At 39.6% G+C, this 10,837-nt stretch overlaps 1 pseudogene; it reads left to right on the top strand.

The window, feature by feature from the left end:
- Nucleotides 1-6,719: 6,719 nt before the first annotated feature.
- On the top strand, nucleotides 6,720-8,168 carry LOC130502543 (uncharacterized; annotated as a pseudogene).
- The last annotated feature ends 2,669 nt before the right edge of the window (nucleotides 8,169-10,837 follow it).

Raw genomic sequence — 10,837 nt, 5'->3', positions numbered from 1 at the left:
GAGAAGGACTTCTATAGCTTCATTGAAGCTTGCAACAACACCTCTAGTTCCTGATCTTGTTCTTGGAGCTTGTCTAAGTGTTGGAATGTTGATATCTGGTTCTATGTCCTCATCATTCTCTCCCTCTTGAGAAGGTTCTGACCTCAGAACAGTTTCATCTGCATGAAAGTAAGATAAATCTGACACATTGAAAGTAGAAGAAACATTAAACTCAACCGGCAGCTCCAATTGGTAAGCATTGTCATTGATCTTCTTCAAGACTTTGAATGGACCATCTCCTCTTGGTGAAAGCTTGGACTTCCTTTGCTTTGGAAACCTCTCGGACCTCATATGTAACCAAACCCAATCTCCTGGTTCAAATGACACCTCCTTTCTTCCCTTATCACCTTGCTTCTTGTTCCTCTCATTTTGCTTCTCTAGGTTCTCCTTAACCTTCTGGTGGATTTTCTTCATAAGCTCAGCTTTTGTCTCACCATCAGTACTCACCATTTGATCCTTTTGTGGTAGGATAGGAGAGAGATCTAAAGGAGTCATGGGTTTAAAGCCATACACAATCTCAAAAGGTGAAAGCTTAGTAGCTGAATGAGGAACTCTATTATAAGCAAATTCAATGAAAGGTAAACAATCAAGCCAATTCCTCAAGTTCTTACCAACCGTGGCTCTCAAGAGAGTGGATAGAGTGCGGTTAACAACCTCAGTTTGTCCATCAGTTTGAGGATGGCAAGTGGTAGAGAACAAGAGCTTGGTACCCAACTTCCTCCAAATGGTCCTCCAAAAGTGGCTCAAGAACTTTGTGTCCCTGTCAGAAACAATAGTTCTAGGAATACCATGAAGCTTAACCACTTCTTTAAAGAATAAATCAGCAGTTTGAGTGGCATCATTAGTCTTATTGCAAGGAATAAAATGAGCCATCTTAGAAAACCTGTCCACCACAACAAAGATGGAGTCCTTGTTCTTGATCTTTGGCAATCCTAAAACAAAATCCATGGAAATATCTACCCAGGTAGGTCAGGAATGTGTTACAAAAAAAAAAAAAAAAAAAAAAAAAAGGTAGGTCAGGAATAGGTAAAGGAATGTAAAGACCATGAGGATGTAACCTGGATTTAGCTTTGAGACAAACAATGCATCTTGCGCATAGCTTCTCAACATCTCTTCTCAAGTGTGGCCAGTAGAAGTGTTCTGCCACTATACTTAAGGTTTTGTCACGCCCAAAGTGTCCCATAAGTCCACCACCATGTGCTTCTCTCAAGATCAAGTCTCGCATGGAACCTTGTGGGATACACAACCTCTTATCTTTAAATAGAAACTCATCATGCTGATAGAAAGTTCCAAATGCTGCTTGCTTGCATTGCTTGTAGATGTCTCCAAAGTCTGGATCTTCTTGGTACTGCTCTTTGATGTGTTCAAACCCCATTACCTTGGCTTCCATCAAAGATATAAGCGCATGCCTTCTTGACAAGGCATCAGCTACAATGTTCTCCTTTCCCTTCTTGTACTTGATGATGTAAGGAAAAGATTCCACAAACTCTAGCCACCTTGCGTGCCTCTTCTTCAAGGTAGTTTGTCCTCTCAAATACTTGAGTGTCTCGTGGTCAGTGTGGATCACAAACTCCTTAGAGAGTAGATAGTGCTGCCAAGTCTCCAATGACCTCACTAGTGCATATAATTCTTTATCATAGGTTGGATAGTTGAGTGTAGCTCCATGTAACTTCTCACTGAAGAATGCTACTGGCTTTCCTCCTTGAGTCAACACTGCTCCAATACCTGTTCCTGATGCATCACATTCAATCTCAAAAGTTTTGTTAAAATCAGGTAAGACTAAAACAGGAGCATTAGTTAAACTATCTTTGAGGTTTTGAAAAGCCTCATCCTGTTCACTTCCCCATTTGAAAGCCACATCTTTCTTGATTACTGAAGTTAATGGGGCTGCTATGGTGCTGAAGTCTCGGACAAATCTTCTATAGAAGCTTGCTAGTCCATGGAAACTCCTCACATGACCTATGGTAGTTGGCGTGGGCCACTCTTGTACTGCTTTGATCTTCTCTTCATCCACCTTTAGACCCTGTGAACTAACAACAAAGCCTAGGAAAACTAGTTGATCAGTGCAAAAGGTACATTTCTTGAGATTAGCATAAAGATGCTCTTGGCGCAAGGTTTCCAAAACCTTTTCAAGATGAATAAGATGATCTTCTAAACTGTTGCTATAGACTAAGATATCATCAAAGTATACAACTACAAACTTACAGATGTACTCCCTTAGAACATGGTTCATGAGGCGCATGAAAGTGCTTGGAGCATTGGTAAGACCAAATGGCATGACTAGCCACTCATAGAGACCTCTCTTGGTCTTGAAAGCAGTCTTCCACTCATCTCCTTCTTTCATTCTTACCTGGTGATAACCACTCTTCAAATCTATCTTTGAGAAGATAGTGGCACCACTGAGTTCATCTAGCATGTCATCTAGCCGTGGGATTGGATGTCTATACTTGATGGTGATGTTGTTTATAGCTCGGCAATCAACACACATCCTCCAAGTCCCATCTTTCTTTGGCACTAGAAGAACTGGAACTGCACAAGGGCTTAGACTCTCTCTTATGTATCCCTTGTCCATCAAGTCTTGCACTTGTCTCTCCAATTCTTTGGCTTCCTCCGGATTGACTCTATAGGCTGGTCGGTTTGGCAATGGAGCTCCTGGTACTAGATCAATCTGGTGTTCTATTCCTCTTATTGGTGGTAAACCAGCAGGAATATCTTCTGGAAAGATATCAGGGAACTTCTCAAGTAGTTGCACAACTTCTGGTGGGAGTTCTTGATCTTTATAATCTGTCAAAACACCTTCCTTAAAGATCATTAGTAGCACCTGTGTTTTGTTCTCTAAAGATTTTAAAACTTTAGATGGACTAATATAGAGATTAGTCTTACTTACCTTGTTTCCTTTGCTCATATCCTTTTGCAAGTCAAAGACTTGTTGGGGAGTTAAAGGAGCTAGGTTGTGCTTGCGGTTGTTGTGAGTGAAACTATAATAGTTGGTGCGTCCATTGTGTATGGTCTCTTTGTCAAATTGCCAAGGCCTGCCAAGCAAAAGATGACCAGCTTGCATAGGAACCACATCACAAATTACCTTGTCAGCATATCGGCCTATGCTGAAAGAAACTTCCACTTGTTCACCAATCTTTAGCTCAGTTTCATCATTTAACCACTTCAATCTATAAGGTCTTGGATGCGTGGTTGTCTTGAGACCTAGCTTATCAACCAAATACTTGCTAGCAACATTAGTACATGAACCACCATCAATGATCAAGCTACATACCTTAGATTCAATGGTGCATCTTGTATGAAAGATGTTTTCCCTTTGAATGGTTTCTGGTTCGAACATGGCACTAAGTACTCTTCTTGTCACAAGTATCTCTCCCTCATCTGGATAATCAGTGATCTCTTCATCAGTAGCATCCGCTTCTGCTTCTTCTTCTTGAGTCTCATATCCTCCATCTTCTCTAAGGATCATGACTCTTTGATTAGGACAATCTCTTGCATAATGTCCCTTACCTTGGCACTTGTAGCAAGTGATGTCTCGGTTTCTAGGTGCACTAGGCTTGCTTTGGTCAGCCTTGTTGCCCTTAGATACATCAGTAGTGGAGTTCTTCTTGAACCGGCTCTCAACCTCAATGGACTTGCCTTTGTCATTTCTTTGAGCTGGTGGAGTCCAAGTGTTCTTACTTCTACTTGTAGCTGCGGTTTTGCGCTTGATGTGTTGCTCTGCTTGGATAGCAAAGTGGATTAGATCATGGAAGTGCTCATAGTTCTGTCTCTCCACCTTTCTTGTTATCCTATCTTGAAGTCCATCCAAGAATTGTGCCATCAAGGTTTCCTCAGAGTCTTGAACTTCTAAGCGGTTCCTCATAGCATCAAACTCTTCATAGTACTCCTCAACTGACTTGGATCCTTGAGTGAGCTTCCTGAACCTCTTTTGCAAGTCACGATAGTAGTAACTTGGCACATATCTTCTCCTTAGCATGGCTCTCATGTCATCCCAAAGAGCAATGGGTGCACGCCTTAGCCTTCTCCTCTCGGATAGCTCTCGATCCCACCATGTCAAGGCGGTGTCAGTGAGCTGCGCAGCAGCTAGAGAGACCTTCCTTAGCTCGGAGTAATGGTAGTAGTCAAAGATATACTCCATGCGTGTCTCCCAATCAATGTAGGCATCAGGATTAACCTTTCCAGCAAAGGTTGGTGGCGTGAGCTTCAAGTCCTTGCCTCCTTGCCATTGATCATGCTCTTGATCATGACCTCTTCCTCGGTTCCTTCCTCTATCTCTAGCATTTCTTCTAGGAGGGGGTCTTTGTTCTTCTTCTTCTAAACTCGGCATGTCACTATCCGAATCATCCTCAGCTCGGGGGTTGTCTTGTTGTTGCTGTTGTGGTTGTTGCTGACCTTGAGGGTTGTTGTTTGCTCCTTGAGCTGGATGGTTGGCTTGAGCTTGTTGTCCTTGCTCTAGGCGAGTCATCCTCTCACTAATGGACTGCATTGCAACTAGGAGTTGAGCCATAGTGGTTGCGGTATCAGCTGAAGTTGAGCTAGTATCTCCCATATCTTGTCCTGAAAGAATCTCAAGATCAAGTGAAAGATATCAAAGAAGCAAGTTCAAAGAATACAATTTGCAAAAGATGATAATACTAATGCAAAAGAAACAATTGAAACTCGGCAATGATATAAAACAATGAAAGATGGACCAACAATGATATGAATGCAACAAGAGTCTAAATATGGAAAGTTGAAACTATATGTAATGAATTCTTTTTTTTTTTTTTATAAAAATGAATATGAAATGGAAAACTCAAATAAGAAAAACTTTTTATATATTTTTTTTTTGAAAACTTTTCGGAATAAACTAAATATGGCAAACGGAGCTGGATAATAAAATGCAAAAAACTATATTAGGCAAGCTTGATATGCAATCGGAAACAACACTTTTTCTTTTGATTTTCTTTTGTAAAAACGAATCAAATAAACCAAAAACTCGATCTCTTCTCGTCTTCTTTTCGATTTATAAACTAAGAACAATGAAGAACACAACAATGGTGAAAAATCAAAACAACAGCTAAAAACAATTTTATGGGTTTTTCTTTTATAAAACTAAACGATCTAACTATAAGGAAAGAAACAACCTGATGTGGAGCGTTCAGCTCTGATACCAAAATGATATAGGCACCAAAGGGAGCCTTCTCAAACTGGTGAGATAGATGAGTGAATCCAAGAACCGGTTTGATGAGGGATGGTTTGAGATGGAGAGTTCTAGTGTTGATGTTGAATAGATGGATCCGGTTGATGAGAGACTCGTGAAGACACCAAGGGAGGATGGAAAGCACCACTTGGTCGATTAACCAACTTGATACTTCAAGGGATGAGAGATGGCGTGTTGATGGAGGATGGATCCTTGTTGCTTGTTCGTATAAACAACTCAACAATGATAAGGAGATGGATAGATGAAAGAAGACTGATTGAATCACACAATCAAGAGATGGATCGAGGTGAAACCACAAACTCTATGGAGAGGAGTTTGATAAATCACGATTTGCTTGGAGGCTGCTTCTCACAAACTCTCAAAGACTTAGGTTTAGTTGCTAGGGGCAAACTGACTCATATATTTCATAAAGGTTGAATGATACAAGACTGCTTATAGGGGCTTATATAATCGCCAATGCAGCTGTGCCCTTCTTGGGGTCTTGAAGCAAATTTATTACATGACTCAATCTTAGGACCTAAAGAAAGCAATAGGCTAAACAATGCCTTGACTCAAATCAAAATAAAACTAAAGAAAGACTTAAAACCTGCAAGGTAAATCAAGTAATATGAATAATGAAATAGACTTACCTTACTTACCTTTGCGGATGGATCTTGTGACCGTTGGAAAGAGGAGCCAAATTGATGATGTGAAGTGTTGTCGTTTGAAGGCTGATCTCTTTCTCTTGATACTCACCGTTTCACTTAAGTGGAGAGATGGTAAATAAGGAAACCAATCTCTTGCAAGGAAGAATGGACCATATAATATCATCATCTCTTGGACCAACTTGCATATCATAAGCTTCTCCTTTATTATCCTTGTTTCCGGATATAGTGAGTTGATCCATGCGTGTGGTGATGTCTTCTAGCTTAGAGTTGATGTTGCTCTTGATGAGAAGGACTTCTATAGCTTCATTGAAGCTTGCAACAACACCTCTAGTTCCTGATCTTGTTCTTGGAGCTTGTCTAAGTGTTGGAATGTTGATATCTGGTTCTATGTCCTCATCAGGAGGTCACTAGGAAACCCTAGACCTTATCTTTCTATAAATAAGGAGGCACCTCCTCCTTAGAAAGGATCTTCCTTTTGCCTCTCAACCATTTCATCTCTACATCTAAAGAGAAACATCACATTACATACTTTCTTCTAAGCACTTGTAACCCTTTGTTGTAGAACTACGATTGGCTTGATCCCCTTTTGGGGTACGTAGGCATCCCTTCACCGGGTCCAGCCACAATCATTTAACCCATTTTTATGATGATTTCTCATAAACCTCCGTACAAATTCATTGTCTGATTCCAACAAACACTTCCAGCAAATCGACCGTTTTTGGATCAAACACTAATGGACTCTGTTACCTTTGTACTTTTCGCTTTGCTTCTTTGTATGCTGATGATGATTTACTTTGTTTGAATTGTTTGCTTCGAGCTGGGGTCTTCGATTGAGAAAAGGAGTGAAAGTTTTGATTTTGATGTCAGATTAAAGCTACTACTAGGATAGTGTGATTTTTTTATCTTCAAAAATGGAAACGCTTATCTTAGCTTCTGCAGAACAAGATAGGAATCAATATTATGGGAAGAAACATAGTGATGGTTTCAACTGCAGAACGTTTCATTCTTTGCTTCCAAGGCCAAAGAGAACCTCTTTAACCAAAGGACCTCTTTGATTCCAGTAGAACCAGTCCCATTCCCATTGCTAGCAGCAGAGGCTCTCAGATCCTTCCTAGTGAGTTTGTTGACAAAAGGAGAAGCCTTTCTTACTCTGAGCTTTGGGCAGGTCCTACTTACTCCAACTCTCCTCCGCCTACTTCTCTGCCCATGCCTAACTTCTCTCTCCGCCAAAACAGGACGGTTTCTCAAGCTGCTAAGTCTCCAACCTCATGTGCTGCTGACAACCCTTTTCACACTACTGTCTCTGCCACTATGACACTCAGGAAGCAGATTAGAAACGCGACTTGATTCTTGGTTTAGCATTTAGGATGGCTAAAAAATCTAACATATACCCTGGGTGAATGCTAACTTCATGTGGCCGATACTTGTGTATTAGCATTTCCTCTTTGCCCTTCTTTGTATAGTTTCTCTTTTAGAGTCGTCTCTTTCCCTTTGGTTTCTTTCCTTAAATGGGGTTAGTTAGCAACTAGGTTCCTGTGTCTTTTCTTCCAAGCTACAACATCTTTTGGTGGTCTTTAATCTTACCTTCCTCTTTTGTCTCCCTCCTTGTTCATATCTTTTCTTTTCATTCCTTTGTGTCCTCCAGCCTTAAAAGATGTAAATCCTTGCTACTTGTGTTTACTGGTCTTCCTCTTCAGCCCTTTCCTGATTTTGTTTTGTAAAAGGAAGAAGGGAACAGGAAGCTCTTTCTTGTGACCAACCCCTCTTTGACTCTCTCTATTCTACTGGTAAAGATAATGTTTCTTCTGGCGATACTTGTTCTGAAGACAAAGACATTCCTCAGGTTCTTCTTGATACCAGTCTTACCTAGACTACTTTAAAAGTTTCCTTGGAGTTTCGTGATCCCCCTTAATCTGCTCACCAGGTAAATTTTTTGCAGCTCATTTAACTCTCCCATCTTGTGAATATCTGAGTGTGTAGCTTCTTCATGACTTTGTAACAGGGGACCTATAGAAGCTGCTGGTCCGCTCTGCTGTTGATACTTTCATCCTAGTTCCTTTGTCTTTACTATCTTTTGGTTTTCTTGTACTGGTTATGCAGTGACGAGTGTTGTCTCAGTATTTCGACCTCTGTTTGTGTGAAGCTTTACACAAACACATATGTTTCTCTTTGTCTTTTGTGTGGTTTGTAGCAGCGTTGTATACGTTTTGGTATCTTGTTTTTGAGTTTTAATGGTGAAGGAGATGTCCCTTGTTCCCTATAATTATTATTATCAGAGATCATCACTGATTATGGAGATTTTTGATGAATTCATGGATCTAAACGTAGAAGTAAACAAGAAGGAGGAAATACTTGGTTCAGACTTGCAGAAACTAGAGAAACCATTTTCTGTTTTCTGCGTTCTATTAACAACATATGAACCATAACTAGAATATATACAAAAGACAGACACACACTTTCATAGTATAACATTTTCTAGAGATCAAGAAAATTTTAATCATCTATCTCTGTAAAGCTCTAAATATAGTAAGAAGAGATAAGAATAGATTGATGATGTCCAGGTAGAGAGAAACCGCTGCCCATATATACTCATCATATGTGTATCTTTTGATCAGATTGTCTGTATCATAGACTATGTACCCGCAGAATATTACGGATGCCAAGCAACCATAGATCATCACCAATGTCCTCCCTAACGGGAAAAATACCTGCATAACATAAATCAAAGGCCCAGTGATGCAATCCAAGGCTACCACATATCATAGGTTAAAACTAAATAGGCCTAATGCGTGAGGTGCAAGTTTCTTACTTGTAGCTGAAAATACTACCAAAACCACCAAATGATTTAAGCTGAACCTCTAACGAAACAATCAAAAGTTTTTACCTTCCAAGTAGACTAAAAACGCTACTATATTTCACACTAGCTAAGCCTAAAACTATCACTCTCTGTTATGCGTGGGGCCTTACTTGTATCATGCCAAAGACAATGAGGACGATGAGAGCACCGAACAAGAATGGTCCGAGGAAGTTGAAGTCATGTCCTCTCTTAGCAGCCCAGAAGGTGTACACGGTGAGGGAAAGCACCACAACCGTTGTCAAAATCGCCGACTCTAGAATCACTTTCCCTGTTCCAAAAAAAAAAAAAAAAGCAAAAGTTCTCGTTTTGGATTTTCTTAGCAAAGCGGTGTGTGAAAGGAATTAAACACTCATGTGGTCCTGCCCGAAAAAAAATGATCTGAGATACTCCTACCACAAACTGACCGGATTTGAAATTAAATATATTTTTAATTAAATCAGAAAAATTATTAAAAGACCACAGATCCAACAGAAATTTGCATAATTACAACCAAGCCAGATGCAATTCGCGGACCATCCAGACCTGATCCATGAAATTCAGATATCTTTCTCCATAATTTCCGAAACCTTTGTAAGAATTGATGTAATTGTCAATATTGGTGAAACTGTACATCGTAATTAATCTTCAACAAACATACACACAAATTATTCTAAATTGAACTAAATTGCACTTTTAGATTTAGAAAGTTTTATTATGTTATTATTTGGACACAATTGTTGTTATTGACATATTTATTGATTTTGAAATAAAAAATAGTTTATATAAATAGAGTTGGGTCAAAATGTGAAGAGTCAGTTACAGAAATTTAATAATTATAACTATGTATAAGTAGGTGAAACTCTGGGATTTATATTGTCTAACTATACATTACATTATCTGAAAATTAGTAAAAGTAGGCATTACATTATCCGAAACTTAGTAAAAGTAGATAAAACTACATGCCATAACTAGAGAAACTAATCTTCAATTGGCCAGTGGGCAGCGGTAATGTGAATTTTATGGCAGAAGTCCCAAACTGGACATTGCCAAAAACAACGATCGCATATCCACTGTGTTCTTGATCCATCTAAGGAGACTACAAACACCGGTTCTTCTACTGCGGAGCACAGGCAATCCTTTGAGACGGACCAAGGCTTTATTCTTTGCAGTAGAGACGTAAACACCTCAGATTTTTCATAACCCCAATGGGCTGAGCATATATTATTCCTGATCATGTAATACAGCCGATCAGCAAATTCACGAGTGAAGTTAGGATAGTTGTGAACCAACCCTCCATCATCAACACTAAACGCTAAGTTGAGCATTCCATCTACATACTTAGCCAACAACAATCCTCACTCAGCATCAAGATGAATTTTCTCTCTTCCTTGATCAAGTAAATGGAGGTAGAAGTACTCATACATACCGCGGAAGTAGATGGCCTCTGGATTACCGGCTTGGTAGCACATAAGTCGGAATTTTCTTACAGCATTAACCTCATAAATCCAATCATTGAAGTGAATGAGATCAGCAGATCGGTAGAAGTAGTCATCTCTGCCGATTTGATTAAACCCGGAGAAAGCAATTCTAGCACTACCGAAGTCCCGGATGTGACGTGTTGCTACCTTTGAGAGAATCTTATGGAGAATGGAAGGAGGGAGAGAAGCCAATTTCGACATGGAGGAGTGTGGAGAGATATTCGAGATAATTCGATATTCGTTTAGTCGAGTAAATGCAAAAGATTAACGTTTTTGGACAAGTGATAAACCTATTTATAATGGGGATGATCCTCTTACAGATAAGATTGTATTTACTATCACACTTAAGAGTGATTTAATAGACGTCTATAGAAGACGAGAAGACACGACTTCTCACTGCAAGAACAGGCGCATGGGTTGAAAAACGAACATGCAATAAAGAAGAGATATTCTGTGAATAATTTAGTGAAACTCACTGAGTGAGTTATTTTAATAACTGTCATTTCATGATTTATTTGCATTTAATCACCATAGATAGCGTGTCCCTTTGATATTTTCAAACATATTTTCAAACCGTCACGACTTCTCAAGCACGCTTCTGACTCGAATAGTATCTATAGGCTTTGGAACTATG

The sequence above is a fragment of the Raphanus sativus genome, chromosome 2 (genome assembly GCF_000801105.2).
Source record: "Raphanus sativus cultivar WK10039 chromosome 2, ASM80110v3, whole genome shotgun sequence".
Classification (NCBI taxonomy): domain Eukaryota; kingdom Viridiplantae; phylum Streptophyta; class Magnoliopsida; order Brassicales; family Brassicaceae; genus Raphanus; species Raphanus sativus.
Note: the sequence above shows the minus strand (reverse complement) of the source record. Positions and strands in the feature narration are given on the sequence as shown.